Source organism: Ambystoma mexicanum, chromosome 8 (genome assembly GCF_040938575.1).
Source record: "Ambystoma mexicanum isolate Mex_15411 chromosome 8, UKY_AmexF1_1, whole genome shotgun sequence".
NCBI lineage: Eukaryota > Metazoa > Chordata > Amphibia > Caudata > Ambystomatidae > Ambystoma > Ambystoma mexicanum.
The window spans coordinates 1,621,472,539-1,621,488,832 of NC_090929.1; the positions used below are offsets into that span (position 1 = coordinate 1,621,472,539).

The window sequence follows — 16,294 nt, forward strand, 5'->3', positions numbered from 1 at the left end:
CTATGTTGTGTTCTTTGCTCCATAGCATCAACCCAATCTTCCCGCCACAGTTTCTTTTTAACTTCATTTGGATTACATAGAAGGGTATTATTGTCTTTTTAGTTGCATTAAGATCTCTTGACATTGAACCGCCCATTTAGACAGCATTGTTTCGCTCTCCAGATTCTACGATGTTCAAAATATTAAACTGCGGTGGACTAGTTATATCAATCACTTTTCGATACAGATTCAGCATATTCCAGATGATTCTTGCGTTAATCAATGTAAGTCCTAACTCATACCTGATGCAAGCCGTCGGGGGATCCTTTTGGTACACCAGAATACATTTTCACACGCGCCCAATACTAGGTGTGAACAACCCAGAGCAGCTTCTGCACCATGAATCAAGGATGGTACCACCATGTATTTGTAAAAATCAGCAACAGGTTTTGATGAGAATTTACCAAACCTACTATTTATCCTCGATCCTTGCGCAGCTAGTTGTCTACATTTTGTCTTTAACTTCTGAGCCAACAGTTCGTTAATGTTGGAATTGATTACCATGCCTAGGTATACTGTCTTACCTACGCGTTTTACCGTTTGTTTCCCCAGTTTGCATTGGAATTGTTTTTGTTTTTTTAGCTGTTCTCAAATTCTGAATCACTAAGATTTCAGATTTGGTAGGGTTTATCTTCATGCCATTTATGTCAACATATTTCTCTAAGGTAGACAATTTCCGTTGGAGACCAATTGGGGTTACGTCTAGCAAGACTAAATCGTATAATAGCCCATTTATGTGCTTTCCATTAATTTTAGGCACACACTATTTCACACTTCCCAATATTGCTCCAATATCTGCTAGCACCAAAGGGCATCCCTGCTTCACGCCTCTGGATGTTTTTATCGGAGTGGAGAGGGTCCCTTTTTGGTCCAGGCGAATTTTGATCTCTGTTTCAGAATAGAGTTATTTTATCACCATAATTAAACTTAAGGGACAGTTCCATTGCTTCGTCTTAGTCCATAGGAGTTCTCTGTCGACACTATCAAAAGCGTGGGCTAGGTCAATAAATGCTAGGTAGATTTATGTAACTTGTTTGATAGCTTCCATTTTAAGAAGGTTAAGACTAATAGATTTAATCCACAGCCTACCCTTTGATGATCGAAGGTGCCAGACGCTTTTATCCAGTCAGAGAGTTGACATTGAAGTTGTGTTGCAAAGGTTTTTTCCACCACGTCTAAGAGCGCAATTGGCCTATAACTTTTGGGCTCTGATTTTATGCCCTTTTTAAAGATAGGCACAACAATGGCACTCTTCCAAGACGTAGGTATCACACAGTCTTTCAATATCATTTTGAACAGGCTAAAGCGGAAATTGGCCCACTCTTTTGGATTTTGTTTTAGCTAGTTAGGCCCTCTGGGCCGAGGGCCCTAGAAGAGCTGATTCATATTATTATTTTTTTTTTAAGATCTCTTCTTTTGAGATTTGGATGTTCCAGAGCTCCAGCTGCGGAAGGCAGGGATCTTCTGTGATTCCTTTCTTTGAGAACAAATTGGTATAATGATAGATCCATTTTGCCTAAGATATCATGTTATACTATATAGATTGCTGCAGGGCCTCCGCATCATTAATAATGGCCCAGAAATCCGTTAAGTTTTTCTTGGCTAAATTAGCCAACATCATTTCTGCGTCCCGCTGTTCTACTATGTTTGTGTGATATAAGCCAGTTTTTAGAACGAGATTTAGCTTTTTTCTTTTCCACAAAGCGGTTCTCATTGCGTGTTTTCATGAATGCTCTGATATGTTTTCTGAGCTCTCGCTTCTTTTTAACAATTTCAAAGCCATAAGCATGTCGCTTTTTAAATCCCAATCTACTTGTTTTGCCGGGGCACTCTGTAAATTGTTATTATTCAATTTTTCCGCCTTTTCATTGTGACATTCATCTTGCAAATCTCTTGTGAGTTTGTCCACCTTAAGAGTGCAATCTGAGTCTGCTTCTGCATGGTTCTACACACCCAGGTTGTTCCCACGGCTCTGAGTCAGTCACAGGTGTTTCGACCATCGTTATTTTCACAAGATTATGGTCGCTTTGAATCATGTCAATCATGTAAAGGTTGGTCATTTTCTGGGCAGTTTGTTCTGAGGCAAAGAAGTAGTCGAGGTTCGATTTTTGTTTCTCTTCTCCATGTCGCCTGCGGAGGGATTTCTCACACTGTGTTTCCATTTAGTAGGGACATTTCCCTGGCTGCCATTTCTTCTAGCCAGATGGCTCTTGTTTGATTTAAGCATTTTGTTTTCTCTGCTTTGATCTTTTTAACGAGATCCACCTTGATACACTCCATGTTTAGGTCTCCACATATAATGATTCTCTAGACATGTTATCAATTGTCTCGCATATATCATCTATGAATGCTGATGCTCGCAGTGCCTGGTGTTGCCAGTACACATTTATAATGTGTAATTTTTGCTTTGGTTCTCTCATATGAATCAAACGCTCAGTTGTAGTTATTTGTATGGCGATTGATTGCGGGTATATGATATACGTTAGCCACTTGTTTTATTGCAGGTTTTATTACCGTTTCAGAAGTATTATACAAAATAAAGGTTTATTATAAATACAAGTAGGCTAAGGTAAATCTTGGGGGGGTAAGTACTTTGTCATAGAATCATAAACACAGTATAAAAACACAACACAATGCTGAAGGTACTCGGACCAAAGCATAACCTGGTTCATAATAACTAACAGTTCTCCAGCATGGGGTCTGGCATGGATTCACATGCTCATGAATATTCCCAGTCATACTGGGAATTCTCAGTAAAAGAATAAACAGTTTCACTTTAAAACTGTTTTTCGAATGGATTGTGTCCTCCCACATATTCCTCCTCTTTGATATTTGATATCCAGCTTTAGCTGCTTCGGAAAAGAAAATTCGGCAGAGGGTGCTGTCAGTCGATGGCGTCGACTTGATGTCCCTCGATGGCCTCCGACTCGAGGATGTCATCAAAGGTATATATAGCATGCGCAGCGCCCGTTGGCTACAGTTCAGTTTTTCCACGAATGCTATTGCTTAGAGAAATACGGCGTGCTTCTTTACTTTACAGCAATTGCTTTGAGAAATTGAGTATGTCTTCTTCATCGACACCGACAACCCTGAAGACCGGGTTCAAAAAGGGTTGAGACTGTGGGTCGAAAATGTCATTAACCGATCCACATCGAATTTTTTTATGGTGCCTCAGGATGGAGCATAGCACCTTGGACTGCTCCAAGTGCCAGTCGATGACAGGAAATGCCTTGAAGGAATGAAAGGGGAAGTTGACGGTAGGTCGAAACCCCAAATCATCTATTACGACCAAAAAACCTTTGAGCAACGAGTCTAGAGACGGCTGCTGTCGGAGAAAGGAAGTTAGGATGTCGAGATTGAGGAGTGGCTCCCACCACTCTGCATCGTCATCGAAGAGGTCCAAGAAGAGGCACCATAGGTCGCCTTCTTCGACTTCGTTGGATGCTTCCCCTGAGACAGTGTCGTACCCCACAAAGAAATCCAGGCCGAGTGGGAGGCTTTCAAAGCAGAGATGCTAAAAATATCTGAGAAACAAAAGCCTCCAAGCCATGCTCCTACCGCGCCTTCCAAATAAGCTGGAAAGGAAAGAGCTCGACCTAAATCCTGTGAAGGCCTTGAGCCCGGGACGAAGGCCTGATCATTACTGAGAGTTGTCGGGGCCTCGAGCCGATGGCGTATCATCGAAAGATCTGTGGAGCTGAAAGCATAAGTCTAGGTCGTCGACACCATTGATGCTGGCTGCGCCTTCAATGCCAGCCAAGCCGTAAAAGGCATCGATGCGAGTTGCGCCATCATTGCCAGTTGCGCCATCGATGCTGAGCGCCCCATCAAAACCTATGCCCCCAGTGAAAAAGGTTTGAGGGCTCCTCCAGCGTCTAATCCATTGTTCATTAAACCCTTGATACCGGATAAGACATATGTGTCTTTACCAAGAAAGGACTTTACCAAGAAAGGACTATTTTAAGTCCCTTACATCAATATACGAGGAGAATTAACCCTCAGATAGCGAGGCACCATTTGGCCCCCAGTTCGGTACGCCAAATGTAGCAGAAAGTTTTGTTTCTGAGGAATCCAGGTTGAGAGACCTTTATGACAACCTGCAGACGGCCAGTGGGGTGGACATCTCACCTGAGCTAGAGTTTGGAAGACAAGAGGCAGGGGAGCATGCTGATGCAGCATACAGACAGCTCATGTCCAATATAGAGGATTACATAGGATAGAGTAGGCCTCTGTTACCATTCAAACAGGATAATCTGACAGACGTCCTAGATGTTAATGTTAAAGGATATTTGTACCGTGCACTATCTGCACCGGAGCGGTCCCCTGGTGGATCTGAAAGACAAGGGGGGTAGGTTAGGGCGTGTTAGTAGGATAAAGTTTGGATAGGAGCAAGGGAGCTGTGATGTACTGTTGGTAGCTTCAGTTCGGTTAACGCCGTTCGCTGAGCTTTTCGGTGTGGTATACGGTCCGAGTCATCGTGTGTTGTTGTGAGCGGGTCTGTGTGGTGTTTGTTGCGGTGTGTTGAAGTGCGTGCGGGTTGCTGCAGTGTAAGAGGTGTGGTTGTGTTTAGTTAAGGTGTGTGAAGAGGGGTGATTTTTTTTTTTTTTAGGGTCCTCAGTCCGTTCCTATATTTACCTTTTTATATTGCTCTGCAAAAAAGGGTGGCGGCGAATTGGAAAACACCAGAAACCAATCCGGCTGTAAATAAAAACTTGACCAAGAACTACCGCCCTTCCAATAGTGACCCCGACTACCTGTCAAAACACCCCACTCCAGAGAGTCTGGTGGTAGAGGCAGCTACACCAACTTCTAAACCAGCAGCTTACCCTCTTACCATCCCTCAGATGGGGACTACAAAAGAGTAGCTGGATGGGCAAGGAAAGTATTTTCTGCAGGGGGTATGGCGCTTAAATCACCCAACTCCACATGTGCCCTTGCACAATGCACATTCACTCTATGGGACTGCATTTCCATGGCAGCATAGCACACTCCTGAAGGGGGTGGGGTGAAAGAGATGGCAAAGTAGCCACGCGAGTCTCTTCAGTCAGGTCTGGATTCTGCTGACCGCATCAGCAGAGCCATGGCTACTAGCACCGTTATACGCAGATTTGCGTTGTTGAAGTCTGGTTTTGCACCGGATGTGCAATCCAGACTCCTCAACGTGCCCTTTGACGGGTCTCATCTTTTTGGCAACAATAATGACGAGAGCCTTGAGAAGTTGCAGACCTCAAAGGCGGCAGCCAAATCCTTAGGTGCCTCTTTTAGGCAACCTCAGCCTTTGCGCCCTAGTGGACAGCCTTAGAGGGCTAGATCTTTCGCTACTACTCCTCAGTTGGAAGAGCAAGGGGAATGGCTGGTCAGAGAGGCCAAAGAAAGTCCCCTTGTGGTGGACGAGGGAGAGGTGTGAAGCCAGCTCAAGCAGGGGAATCTTTACCGTCTGCCACTGCATCAGCTGCCTCAAAACCTCTGAGGTCTTGAGTCACAACTCACCAGTGGGGGCGGGGTGGGGGTGCAGACTGTCTCAGCATCTAGAAGAATGGCGAGTCATTACTTGAGATGCTTGGGCATTGAAAACCGTAGCCCATGGGTACTGCCTTCCTTTTATACAGAGACATCGGTGCAACCCATCTGGGAGAGTCTCTTTGCGGATTCCGCTCCTTGTCCAAGAGATTTTAACCCTGCTAGAGAAAGACGATATAGAACCAGTGCCTGCAGCGGAGAGTGGCATTTTCGTATTTTCTAATACCCAAGAAAGACAGAGGACTGAGACCCATCTTGGACTTGAGACACTTGAACAAGTTCCTCAGGCAGGACAAGTTCAAGATGGTCACACTTTCTCTGGTCCTTCAGGCCCTCCAACTCCAGGACTGGATTTTGTCATTGGACCTTCAGGATACTTATTTTCTTGTCCCTATCCATCTCAAGCACAGAAAATACCTGTGGTTCGTAGTTGGCGATTCTCAATTTTGAGTTCTGCAATTTGGGTTAACCTCTGGCCCCGAGGTTATTCACCAAACTGATGGCGGTGGTGGCGGCAGCAAGTCTCAGGAGTGGGGGGGTTTTCATGTCTACCCCTATCTGGATGATTGGGTGATCAGGGCGCGTTCTCCTGAACAAGTCCTGGATCATCTCAATGTTACCTGCCTCTCTCTTCACAGACTGGGTTTCTCCCTCAATTCCAAGAAGTCCCATATGACACCTTCTCAAAAGCTCCGGTTTATCGGAGCTGTACTTGATGCATCCTTGGGAAAGAGCTCGCCACTCGGGGTCAGGACTAAGACATTCTATAGATGGTCACCAAATTTCAGAGTGCCCAATGTCTACCGGCCTTCAATTTATTTGAGGTTGCTCGGCCTCATGGCATCCTACATTTTCTGGTGCCTGAGGCCCGTCTGAGAATGAGATCCCTTCAATCGGCTCTCGGAACTAAATGGTCCCAGTTCTCAGGAAAGATGTCCGACCCACTCCAGGTTCCAAACAGGATCACACAGGATCGTCTGCGGTTGGCCTGAGAGGACAACATTCTGAAGGGAGAACCTTTTTTGGCAACCATGGCTGGAGATAGCAGTGGTGACGGATGCCTCACTCACGGGGTGGGGAGCCCACGCCAACGATCTGACAGTCAGCGGTCATTGGTCTCCATCAGAGTCGAAACTACATATCAATCTTTTGGAGTTGAGGGCAATCAGACTAGCGCTGAAGGCCTACCTGCCCTCTGTCTGGGGAAAGAATTTCCTGATAATGACGGACAACACAGTGGCCATGTGCTACCCCAACAAGAGAGGCGGTGTAGGGTAAATACCACTGTGCAGAGAGGCAATGCAGCTCTGGTACTGGGCAATTCAAGAAGGAATCTCTGTCGGCGGTTCACCTAGTCGGAGAGGAGAACATGACTGTGGACACTCTGAGCAGGCAGAGCACAGTCTCCCACGAGTGGGAGCTAGCACAGGAAGTCCTTCAAGAGATCTTCACCCTTTACGGAAACCCTCAAGTGGATCTGTTTGCGACCAGTGTCATCAGGAAGTGCGAACTGTACTGCTCTGGGGAATTTCCCCCAAGAGGAGCTCTAGGAGACTCATTCGTGCAGGACTGGGAGTTTCCACTTCTGTACGCGTTTCCTCCACTCCCTGTCTTTCCTCATGTGATCAGGTGGTTGAGAAACTTCTGCAAACACATGATCCTAATTGCCCCGGATTGGGCCAGGAGCCTATTGTACCTGGACCTTCTGGACATGTCCATCTGTCCTCCAATGCGTCTTCCACATAGAGTGGACCTTCTCTCTTGAGAGGAAGGTTGATTTTCTCCAGCATGGGGTCTGGCATGGATTCACATGCTCATGAATATTCCCCGTCGTCAGGCTGGGAATCCTCGGTAAAGAAAAAACCAGTATCAGTTTCGTTTCTGATCTGTCTTTCGTAGTAATAACCAATCACTGGTCTCTGCGTCATACTGACCACAGCCAATGACTGCCCTCTACCTAAGCACCGCCTCTGGCAGCCATCTTCAGATTTTTACCGCACGTTCATGTGTTGGGATCCTCGTGCTATTGCTCTCGAGCGTTAGTGCTATTTTTTCGCGTTTTTTCACAAAAACTCGATTCTTTCGGTCAAAAGAGCCTCAAGCTCCACCGATCCTACATCCGATCAACGGGGACCCGTGTCGGATTCGTCTGCGCCCCTCAAGGGTGAAGATTTCGTCGAGCTACACTTCGGAGGACTCCAGAAGCTTCTCAGGCCCGGTCTCGGAGATGGCCCAGGAGAAGGGAAGCTCGACGCCCAGAAAGCTGTTCAGGGTCTGCCCTGGATGCCAGCTGCAGAACGTCTTTAAGGAGGACGAACACTCTTTCTGCCTTTACTGCCTTCATGAGGACAAGACGCACGTGGAGAAGGACTGTGCGTTTTGCGGCAACATGTCGGAACGGACCATGAAGGACCGCCATCAACGTCTCGCCAACTGGCTGGAGGGTAAGAGCCCGTCTGGCGAGAAGAAGAAGAAGCCCGAGCGGTCTTCTAAGACCTTTGAGGGCGCCCCGGCGACGGGGGCCCAACATAAGGCTAAGCACCGCGAGTCCGCTGGCACCGGGAGCGCCGAACGGTCGGGCTCTACGGGCGCCAGGCAGGGCGCACCCTCCCCGGCACCATCAACCACGAGCCAACGCTCTGGGTCGGGTAAGAGGAAGGCCGAGCACCCGGCGAAACTCCTGGAGAGGCCCCGGTCGAGCTCTAAGGCAGAGGAGGAGCGTGGCAGTGCCCCCTCCCTCAAGGATAAGGCGGTGAGCGCACCTAAGGTGGTGAAGGCCTTGATCCATCCGACCAAGCCCTCTATCGAAACGGTCGCGGCGGCCCTGGCTCAGCCTGTGGAGGCTGCGCCAGTGGTGGCGACCGCGGGGCCCAGAATCTCCCTGCCTCCTCGGAGGGAGTCTTCTTTTGTGCCCATCGATAGGACCCCCGTGAAACCCTCCGTGGGGAAGAAGAAGGGGGGGCAGGGCGTCGTCGTAGATTCGGCCTCAACCTCAGAAGAGGAGCTGATCGAGGTCTTAAGCCACGGCCTAGGCGTGGAAGAAGGCCAGCCCGTCGGAATGGACCCCGACGCAGGTGACGACGACGACGACATCGTCGAGGATACCGACGGGGCCCCTGCTCGCCCGTCGGATTCCCCTCTGCCAGCGCCGCAAGACAACTCGGCGGCCATTTTGTTGGCTATACAGTCCTTATGCTCCGAGATAAGGACGAGACTACCGTTACCGACGGAGGAACCTTTCCCGTCGGGGGATCCAGAACCGGGACCTTCTGGGGTTCCCCCTACCAAGAAAAGAAGGATCCATCCACCACCTCCTTTTCAACCGTCGCGCCCCGTCCAGCCCTCTCCCCCGTCCACCCGAGGGGATGATACGGGAACTGACACGGCAGCGACGGGTACGGACGACGAGGCATACGACGAGGATATTCCGTCGTCGCCTCCCGCCAGGGCTTCTCCGCCCGACGAGATCGGATCTTTCCAATCCATGATCTCCAGGGCTTCCGAGCTTTTCCAACTCTGCCCTGAGGAGAAGAAAAAGGAAGGCTTCCTTTATCAGCGGCGCGAGGCCAAGAGGAAGACGGTCCTCGCAGTGCCTCTGTTGGACGACATTTGGGATGAGGGCCTTTCCCTCCTCAAGAACCCTTCCACGACGCCAGCTAGAAGAGACCGGTACGAGAAAAAGTACCGGGTCCCGGACACGGCCCCCCTGTGCCTCCGGGCGCAGCCTACCCCGGATTCCGTCGTCTCCGCGGCAGCCAGGAAGAAAGCGGGGGGGGGTGCGGCCTCCACATCGACTTCCCCGCCGGACGGCGAGGGAAAGAAATTGGATGCTATGGGACGTAGAGTCATCTCGTCGGCAGCGACGACGATTAAAGCGGCCAACGCCTTGGCTATCGTGGCTCGCTACGACAGGGAGCTCTGGTACAAGATAGCTCCCCTGCTGGATTTTCTGCCGGACGACAAGAGGGCGGAGGCCCTGGAGTTCCTGCAGGAAGGTGAGGTGGCCTCGGACCACGCCATCACCGTGGCGACGGACATCGCCGACACTGGGTTCCGCCAGCTGGGCAACGGCGTTTGCCTTCGACGTCGTGGATGGCTCAAAGCTACGGACTTCCGGCAAGACGTCCAGACCAGAGTCCTGGACATGCCCTTCGACGGGAACAACCTGTTTGGGAAGACAGTGGACGATTCCCTTCAGGCCATCAAGGCGGATACTGAGACGGCCCGGGCCCTCGGAGTTCTGCAGCAACGTCGGACGCCCTTTCGGAGCAGCGGAGGCAAGGGCGCCTCCAGAGGTTCCGGCGGCGGTTTCGCTTCCTACCGTCAAGCGGCCCGCTCGTCGTCGCAAGAGGCCTACAGAGGACGAGGCAAGTCTAGCGGACCCCGTCGTCGTCGCCCAGGAGGTCAAGGCGGCAAGGCCGCGTCCAAGCAGGATTGAACCGACTGTGGGGTCGGGCCCCCACCGGAGCACCCCGGTGGGAGGCCGGCTGGCGGGCTTCGTCAGCGTGTGGGAGTCCATCTCCACCGACCGTTGGGTGCTGGACGCCCTGGCCCGGGGCCACGCGCTCGAGTTTCAAAGAAGGTGCCCGCGTGTCCCCCCCGTGGCCAGGAAAGATTTCCTATCGTCGTTGGATTTGGAGGATGCCTACTTTCACATTCCCATCCTAAAGGGGCACCGAAAATTCCTCAGGTTCGTGGTGCAAGGGCGTCATTACCAGTTCAGAGCCCTCCCCTTCGGACTACGGTCGGCACCCAGGGTATTCACCAAGTGCCTCGCACCGGTGGCGGCGCAGCTGCGCCGCGAGGGGATCCACGTCTACCCCTACCTGGACGACTGACTCATCCGCGCCAAGACGAGGGAACTCGCCGTGGTTCACACGGCAAGGACCGTCCAACTCCTCACGGACCTGGGATTCTTCGTGAACTACGCCAAATCCCACCTGGTGCCCGCGCAAGTCGCACTGTTTCTGGGAGCGAGGCTCGACACAGTGTCCCTTCTGGCCTCCCCGTCGGAGGAGAGGACCAGGTCCATCTTGGGCAAGGTGCAACGGATGTTGGTGGCCGACGCGGCCAAAGTGAGGTCCATCAAGTCCCTCCTCGGGATGATGTCTTCCTGCATCTACCTCATTCCCATGTGCAGGCTCCGGATGCGCCCGTTGCAAGAATTCCTGGATGCGCGCTGGATCCAGACGACGGGCAGCTTCGAGGAAAGGATCAAGCTCGACGAGAACTTCCGACGAGCGATACGGTGGTGGGGCACCCGCGCGCATCTGACGGCGGGCATGGACTTCCAGACCCCAGCCCACCAGGAGACTGTGACTACGGATGCCTCCCTGGAAGGGTGGGGAGCGCACACCGAAAATCTGCACGCAAAGGGACTCTGGCTCCCGACGGAGAAGTCCCTGCATATCAACGTCCTGGAGCTCCGTGCAGTGTTTTGGGCCCTCAGGTCTTTCCTTCCGTCCCTCAAGGGCAAGGTGGTGAGGATCTTCACCGACAACACCACCACCATGTTTTACATCAGGAAACAGGGCGGAACCAGGTCCCCAGCGCTGTCCAAGGAGGCGCAGGACCTGTGGCATTGGGCCGTCGCCCAAAGGATTTTTCTGGTGCCGTTTCATCTGGCAGGGATAAAAAACACCATCGCCGACTCACTCAGCAGGGAGCTGCGCTCGTGCCACGAGTGGGAACTACGGCAGGATCTGGTGGATCGCCTCTTCCGACGGTGGGGCACACCCCAGATCGACCTGTTCGCGACGGCGACGAACACCAAGTGCCGGAGGTTCGCCAGCAGGTTTCCCCAGACGAGGAGCATGGGCGATGCTTTCTCGTTCCCCTGGGAGGGCCTGTTCCTCTACGCGTTCCCTCCCTTGCCTCTGCTAATCCGGCTAGTCAACCTGCTCAAGAGGTCACGGTGCAGGATGATCCTCGTCGCACCCTCGTGGCCGAGGCAGATATGGTTCCCGGACCTTCTGGACTTGTCAGCGTCCCCGCCGATCAAGCTGCCGGCGGACGCGGATCTACTCTCCAGGGAAGGAGGCGCCATCCTCCACCACGACCCGAAGTCGCTGAACTTGCAGGCCTGGCTCCTGCAGCGCTAGAGTTTGGAGGATACGACATACCGGCCGACTGCAGAGAGGTTCTTGCAAAGGCCAGGGCGTCCTCGACTCTTAAATGCTACGGACACAAATGGAAGAGGTTCTCTGTCTGGTGCCACGCACAGAAGATTAACCCTCTACGGATTACGGCCCCCCAAGTACTGCCGTACCTGCTGACGCTGGCCAAAGCTGGACTGGCACACGCGTCCATCAAGATTCATCTTGCTGCGATCTCCCGATACACCAGAACCACGGGGCGGACGTCCTTGTGGTCTCATCGTCTGGTGAAAGAGTTCATGAAGGGACTGTTCAGATCGTTCCCGCCGGTGAAGGCTCCGGCCCCGGCGTGGGAGCTCAACGTGGTGCTGACCAAGCTCATGGGACCTCCGTTCGAGCCTCTGCACTCGGCTCCGTTGAAGTTTCTATCGTGGAAAACTGCTTTTCTTGTGGCCATCACCTCCGCACGACGAGTGGGAGAGATCCAGGCCCTTTCCTGCAAGGCCCCGTACTTGACTTTCCACGACACGAGGGTAGTGCTCAGGACGCACCCCTCCTTCATGTCCAAGGTACCGTCGGAATTCCATCTCAACGAACCCTTGGTGTTGCCTGTATTCTTCCCGTCGCCTTCGTCGCCGGCTGAGAGGACTTTGCACTCGCTGGATGTAGCTAGAGCGCTGAAGTTCTACGTGGACCGCACGAAGTGTTTTCGGAAGACGTCACAACTCTTTGTGAACTTTGGACCTGTTAATCAGGGGAAGGCTCTCTCAAAGGCTTCCATTTCCAGATGGCTCTCCGGCTGTATCATGTACTGTCATCGGTTGGCAAACCGACCTCTGCCCGGCCGTCCGAGAGCCCATTCCACCAGAGCGATCGCAGCTACCACGGCGTTCCTTTCTGGTGTGCCCCTGCTGGACATATGCAGGGCTGCTACGTGGAGGTCGACGCACACCTTCACGAAGTTCTACTGCGTCGATCGGGATTCCAGGGAGGAGTCCAGGGTCGGCCAAGCAGTGCTGCGCAACCTGTTCGCCTGAGGTGAGCCTGGTGAGGAGGTAAGATGCTTAATGTTGAGTTTGATGCTATGCTTAATGTTGAGCCTTTGCCACCTCCCGTGGTTGTGCATGTGTGTACTGCTATGTATTCTTTATTCATGAGCATGTGAATCCATGCCAGACCCCATGCTGGAGAAGGAACAAGTTACTTACCTGTAACTGTTGTTCTCCAGCATGGGTCTGGCATGGATTCACATGCGAACCCTCCCGCCTACCCCTCTGCGGCTCTTCACTTGGTCATACTGCCACTTCACGTGCTTCCAAATCTGAAGATGGCTGCCAGAGGCGGTGCTTAGGTAGAGGGCAGTCATTGGCTGTGGTCAGTATGACGCAGAGACCAGTGATTGGTTATTACTACGAAAGACAGATCAGAAACGAAACTGATACTGGTTTTTTCTTTACCGAGGATTCCCAGCCTGACGACGGGGAATATTCATGAGCATGTGAATCCATGCCAGACCCATGCTGGAGAACAACAGTTACAGGTAAGTAACTTGTTCCTTCTCCATCCAGAGGTCAAAACACTAAACCTTCACGCATGGTTTCTGAAAGGCTGAGATACAAGGATTGGGACCTCCCGGATGACGTAATGGTGATTTTGCTTTCTGCTAGAAGGCCAGCAAAGTCTTTGTACTGTTGCCGTTGGACCAAATTCTGCAAATGGTGCAGAGAAAAGAATTTAGACCCTTTTCTGTGCAAAACACCTGAGGTGTTATCCTTTCTACTATCCTTAGCCAATCTGGGGCTCCAGATTGGTACTATTAAAGGCTATTTGGCGGCGCTGTTCATCTTTAAGTGCTCGTCAGAGGAATGTTCATACTTCACAATTCTGCTAGTGATACAATTTCTAAAGGGACTCACCAGTGTCGTCCCCACCATCTCCTTTTCATGTTACAACTTGGGACCTTAATCTGGTATTCAAATTTCAAATGGATTGTGTCCTCAACATACTCCACATCTTTGACATGTAATGTCCACAGCTGTGCTGCTTCTTGGTAGCCCTAACTTCAGCCCGTAGAGTGAGTTGCAGGCACTTTCATCTACACCACTATTTTCCTTAAGGATAGGGTTGTTCTGAGGGTTAAGCCCTCCTTCTTACCCAAGATCATTCCTGACCACGCTGGACAGAAAATGTTTACCTTCTTTCTATCCCCCACCTCATCCTGGCAAGGAGGTGAAGAGATTGCACAGGTTGGACCCTCGCAGGGCTTTGAGATTTTATACATCTAGGCTGTCAAAACTTTGCATTGATGATCAGATTTTCATTGTATATATAGGCCACAAACTGGGCCAGGCTGTTAGGAAACCCTTATCCCGGTGGAACATTCTAGTATTACTGACTTGCAGGCAAGGGTCCTCCTGAATTGTTAAGGGCCCATTCCACCAGGGGCATGGCTACCTCTACAGCCCTGCAAAGTGGTGTACCGATAAAAAGTATTTGAGGCAGCAACGTGTTCTACGATTCACGCGTTCACAAAACATTACTGCCTAGAGTCTTCCCTTGGACAGGATGGGAGCTTTGAAAAAGCAGTCTTGCACTCTGTTCATGAAAACCTATAAGAAACAGAAATTCTTACTCCCTCCACCAAATCCAATACTGCTTTGGGACTCTATCAAAGATGAGGAATACGTGGGAGGACACAATCCATTTGAAGAACAAGTTACTTACCCCTGGTAATGTTCTTTCGACTGGATGTTCCTCCAACATATTCCTCATCGCCCTCCCAACCTACCCCACAGTAGAATTTCCCATGCTATTACAGCTTTCGTTCCTTCAAGGTGAAGTATGGTCAACCCCGTGGCTATGTGGGTATTTCTACTGTAAGAAAAAAACAAACTGAAGCCAACGGGCGTGCGCTTGCTATATATACCTTTGATGACATCATCCTCAAGGCGGAGGCCCTCGGGACATAGTCGACGCACAGCACCCTCTGCCGAAATTGTTTTCCCGAAGTAGCTAAAGCTGGAAATCGAATATCCTAGATGAGGAATACATGGGAGCAGCATCCAGTTGAAAGAATGTTGCCAGGGGTAAATAACTTGTTCTTCTCCTTTTAAACCAATCACTGTCCCCTCCATACTGCCCCATCCGATGACAGTCCTCTCCCTAGGCCCCGCCTCTGGCAGCCTTCTTCAGCAGTTTACCGCACGCTTCAGTTTTGGGAGTCCTCGAGTTGCTCTCTGAGCTATTTTGTACTTTTTTCCATGTTTTTTTGGGAACATTTCTATTTTTGTTCCATCTGAGCCTGTCCTCCTATCTTCATCGGCCGGTAACAGAGATCTGTTGTTGAAGTTGCGTGCCCCTCACGGGTGGTTGTTCGTCGAAGTTTCTAGAAGGCCGCCTTGGGCCTACTTTGCGCCATTTGACCATGACAGAGGAGAAAAGGGAGGGAAGGACACTTTTCAAGCCCTTCACCCAATGCAGCCTAAGGAACGTCTTCGTGGAGGACAAACAGAAGTGTCTGTACTACCTGCACCCAGACCACAATGAGGCTGGGTGTGAGATATGCCTTGGCTTCTCGAATAAGATGAAGAAAGACCGGTATAGCAAGCTGGTGGCATGGCTCAAGTCAAGCAAGGCCCCTGACCCGTGCCCCAAGCACGGTATGCGTCACCCAGGACCGGTCGGTCCGAGCAGGTGCCTCTCTCCAGGAGGAGGTCGAAGTGCTTTGAGAACACCCCATCTGTAGGGGTCCAAGAGAAGGCCAAGAGCCACACGGCTGATTTCTCCAGGTTCATTGCTGATGCCAGGTCGGATATACTGTCATTGCCTTCCACCTCATCAGCCAGCCTATCATCGGGTTTCTCCTCAAAGCGAAAGTCCTCCACTCGACCAAGTTATGGGACAAATCAGAGAAACAAAGGCCGGAGGGAGAGGAGACCACCTCACAGCAGGCTCCTCGGGCGCATCCTCTGCGGCAACTGCTACAGTGAGGGGTACCGACACGACTAGGGTGGTCCCTACAGTGTAGAGAGTATCCTTGGCTCACAGGCGCGACACGGCCGCAGAGGCAACGACAAAGGCTGCGGGGGCACCACTGGGGTAAAGGCATCGGCTCGGGTACCAGTATACGGCCCTGAGGAGGGAAAAAGCGGGGTCGAGGAATCCCCTAAACAACCCTCAAAGGTTTACTTTAAAGCAATGGACATCTCATCCACGGACGACGACCATATAGTCCGAGGAGGACGGCAGCGCAGGGCCTAGCACTCCATCATTCCCTCCACAGCCGCGGGACATATCCATCGACATCCTGTCAACTCTCCACACCCAAGTGACTGAGATCCAGCAAAGGTTGCTTCCAGCACCAGTGCCTGTTGTACCGCAGGCCCCTGACAACCTCCATGAAAGAGGAAGCATCATTCAACACTGCTGCATCAGCCTTCTCCACCACGTTGGGACCCAAATCCACCGGCGGACCCAGATACACACACGGACACGGACACTGGTACGGAGACGGCCACAGAAACTGACGAAGATGAGACTTCGTCCAGGCAGATGATCCTTGACACCCCTAATAGAGGCTCTCCACCAGACGAGGTAGGATCATTTCACTCGATCTCCAGGCCTCCGAGTTGTTCCAGCTG

At 51.4% G+C, this 16,294-nt stretch overlaps 1 protein-coding gene across 1 annotated transcript in view; it reads left to right on the top strand.

Moving 5' to 3' along the window:
• FHIP2A (FHF complex subunit HOOK interacting protein 2A) overlaps positions 1-16,294 on the top strand; it is a 416,741-nt gene that overhangs the window by 222,083 nt on the left and 178,364 nt on the right. The window lies entirely within an intron of this gene.